The sequence below is a fragment of the Papaver somniferum genome, chromosome 7 (assembly GCF_003573695.1).
Source record: "Papaver somniferum cultivar HN1 chromosome 7, ASM357369v1, whole genome shotgun sequence".
Taxonomy (NCBI): Eukaryota; Viridiplantae; Streptophyta; class Magnoliopsida; order Ranunculales; family Papaveraceae; genus Papaver; species Papaver somniferum.
In genome coordinates this window covers 78,504,144-78,508,249 of record NC_039364.1, presented here as the reverse complement: position 1 = coordinate 78,508,249, position 4,106 = coordinate 78,504,144, and the positions used below count along the sequence as shown (strand labels likewise).

Below are 4,106 nucleotides of genomic sequence, written 5' to 3'. Positions count from 1 at the left end.
TTAATGAAATTTTGAAATCATTTATCTCTCAAACTACACCACGGATGTTCGCAAACTTTATATCATTGAAAAGCATTTTAAAACACATACGTTAGGAATATAAACATGCCTATCAAATTATGCATATTTCTTATATTTCTTATAATCAATTAAAAGGGTAATTTTAGAAATATCTCCTTATTTAGTGATATAGGTCACTTAATGATGGGACAAAATTAAAAACCAAATAGGTCACTTAATGGTGGGACGGAGGGAGTATTTTGTTTTAAATGTCCTCCCCATTTACACATACCTATCCATGCAATATTTTAACCGAATACTATACAGGATTTAGGGACCGCAAGCTTCTATATAAGACACTCATCATGTGTCTCAAAACGTAAAAACCTTGAAGTGCATGGCATTTGAGTCTCTAACAATACATATTATTCTTAGAGCAAGTAGTTTCTGCCTGCCTGGTACGTCTCCGTACCCACGGCTATTTCAAGGTCGTCGATTTCGTTTTAGCCATCCAATTTTTGATAGTTATCCAATTTCCGCAATACATCTCAGCGAATCTGCTAGTACAAAAGATGGTTAACAATAAGGGATCAGCTAGTGGTTTGGAATGGCGCGTAAAACTGAATGATGGGTCTACGGAGATATTAGTGCCGGAAACAAACTTTTTCCGCAGAATTGGGTTAAGGTTATGGGGATCAGTTTCAGAGTTGGTTTTGAGTTGTCAGAGTTTTTTCAAGAAAGCTTGGGAGTTAGGGGTAGATGATCCTAGAAAATTTATTCATTGTCTCAAAGTAGGTTTGGCTCTTATCGTAGTTTCACTTTTTTACTATATGAGACCTCTATATGATGGTGTTGGTGGGAATGCTATGTGGGCTGTTATGACCGTTGTTGTTGTCTTTGAGTTCACTGTCGGTAAGTACTCGAACAATCTTTATTTTTACTTGCACGATACAAGAATTAGTAATAAAAACTAAACCAGTACAATATACAGATAACACAAAAGATTGGAGTATTTTGGACTATGTTTCGCTTGAATTTGAAGTTGGATACAGAAATTGATTCCACTCTGTTGTTGTGAAAATGACCAAAACCCTTTTGTTGCCATTACAGGTTCGACATTATATAAATGTATAAATAGAATAGTGGGGACTTCTCTTGCTGGTGTTCTCGCTATAGGTGTCCACTGGGTTGCCAGTAAATCAGGCGAAAAACTTGAGCCTGTAATTCTCGGTGCATCAGTCTTCTTGTTAGGTACGTAAAATTCACTTTTAACAAGCTTCAATTTCGATTAAAAAAAACAACTAATTAATTGTTTAAATTTGCATTACAACCAGTTATATCGGCGACTTTCTCAAGATTTATTCCTACAATCAAAGCTCGGTTTGACTATGGTGCTATGATCTTCATACTCACGTTTAGCTTGGTCTCAGTATCGGGTTATAGAGTCGATAAGTTATTTGATTTGGCTCAGCAAAGACTATCCACCATCGCCATAGGAACTGCCTTGTGTCTGCTTGTAAGCATGCTTATTTGCCCAGTGTGGGCCGGCAAGGATCTTCATGATCTTATTCATTCGTAACATGGATAAAAACTCGCTGATTCATTCGATGGTAACGTACATATTACTCCTCTATTTTGCAATATGTAGATTGTAAACATAGTGATGACAAGAACTATTCTAATCAAACAAGGCATAATAATATATTAGATGAAACTCTAATTCTCGTATTAATTTCAGGAGGTATAGCCGAATACTTCACGTAACTCAAATATGGACGACCAAGACGAAAAGGACTGTCGTAAAAATTGCAGGGCTACAAGTGTATACTTAATTCGAAAGCCACAGAAGATTCTTTGGTAAAAGTCGATCCCAGAACTAAGTTATATCCATGAATTTTCCGTTTTTTTTTTTTTTTTTTTTCTCAATCTGATTTAGTGTTTTAATAGGCGAATTTCGCAAGATGGGAACCTGCCCACGGGAATTTTGGCTTTCGACATCCGTGGACTCAGTATCTTAAGATTGGGGCATGATGAGAAACTGCGCTTACTGTGTAGAAGCTCTCAGTGGTTGCATGAATTCGGATATTAATGTAAGCTCTCTATTCATGAATTTCCGTATCGGATCATACTTTAGTTTCAATCATCCGGTTACTCAATTTTAGCTGATTATGATGATTACAGGCAAATGAGTGTACAAAGAAACACCTCAGTGAAGTGTGCATGAAACTGAGTTCTCATTCTTCAATGGTCTTGAAAGAGCTAGCCGTTGTGACCAAGTCCATGACTAAATCTACTACGATAGACTTCTTAGTCGAACAGATGAATTCTACAGTTGAAGATCTTCAGACAACTATAAAGCCCTTCCTACTCAATTCAGTCCTCCATCAACGGGTCTTGAAGGTCATGCTGAGGAAAAAGAAAGAAAGATAATCCGATTATCTCACCAATAATAGTTCCCTTCATGGACGTTATACCGCTTGTTACTTTATCTTCTCTATTGACTGAAATTACTATAAGAATTGAGAAAATCGTTGAAGCCGTGGATGAGTTATCGATGATGGCGGACTTCAGCACTGAAAATGAAAAAAGAAGAAGAATCAACCAAAACAAATCAAACAAACCCTGAGAATGAAAATGAAAAACAAGGTAATCAACAAACCATGAAGGCCCTTCAAATGGTCTGAGTTCTGCAGAGAGATAATTTTGTTTCTGTTTATTAAAGAAAACAAAAATTAGGATGTTGTACAGTCAAAGTATAGTGTGTGATTGCTTCCTTAGCTTCTATTACTTGAAGTTATTAACTACTAAACCAACCATGTGTAGGGACTTCGGATTGTATACTACAATAAGAGATTTGTTATCCCGCTAGCCAATTTTTCAAAAATTCTTAAAATCAGAAATCGAAAACTATATAATGACCTGTTTTGATAATGTTGATATACGATAACTTGAATTCAAAATTTACAACAGTCTATTTCAATTAATGGGTAAATTTACTAAAAGTTCTAGGGATTTGAGAATACCTTTCACGAAGATCTATTTTTACGTGACCTGATTTCTCATTCAATAAAAATTATGGTATCCGCATCTCGTCAAGTGCACTAAAACAGCGTGGACTATATTCCGATTGAATTCGGTAACCTTTGTAAATTCTTGGTAACCTTTGCAAATTCTTGATGAGAAATCTCTAACTCCGATTTGCCCAAGTTAAAAGCTGAATAGGAGTAGATTAATGTAACGGATCAACGCACGCCAACTCAAATGAATAAGAATATAGGTGTTGCCTAAGCCGTGATTTAGGATTTAATATCAAAATGAAAAAAAAATCATATTTCACGTATTGTAATACACTATGCGATGCACTAAGTTTGTCCGATGTCTCTCTTCCACCATAATGGAACTTTCTGGTTTTCACCACTAATTTGAACAATTTTGTCTTGTTTGTTTTGGATGGGACGGATTTCAACCACATGACGTTCGTCTTTTTTTTCCTTTTCAATAATAATGATTTGGTTACCCAAAAGATGTTCCGAAATTTTCTCCCGACAAAAGGAGAATATGTCCCATTTTATCCTACACTTCTATCAATGATGGAGGACAAACCAATTGTCGTTGGATCACGATATATCTCTTCGGTGTATGTAGAATCGTTATTTTCTTTTTGAGTAAGAAAAATAAATCTTGATAAATAGATGATTTATGTCGATCATGCGAATAAAATATATAGTTGCATTTGATGAGGTCACCAACGGCATCAAATTTAACTCAATGTAGTAAAATTTATGTGATTTGTTAATTGGAAAAGATATATAATTACTCGTTGTTCTTTGATTTACTTCATTCGTAATTATTGTTTTTTTTCTTTCTTTAATAAATTGTTGCTTTGATTTTTTATGAGGATAGACCAATTGACAGCCGATAATTTTACAAGATCTAACATTGTTTGGAAGCCGTCGAATGTGTCCAAATTAATGGTGGTGATTCTATCAAATACCAATTTAATATTTACATCCCCATTTGAAATTTTTATAACTTTTCTCTCATTTTTCTGTTTCTCTTCTCTCTCTATCTTTCGATTTCCCCCAAGAAAATGGTTTGATTCATCA

At 34.9% G+C, this 4,106-nt stretch overlaps 1 pseudogene; it reads left to right on the top strand.

Annotated features, from left to right (window-relative positions):
• Window positions 1-388: 388 nt before the first annotated feature.
• LOC113294811 lies at window positions 389-2,849 on the top strand (annotated as a pseudogene).
• The last annotated feature ends 1,257 nt before the right edge of the window (window positions 2,850-4,106 follow it).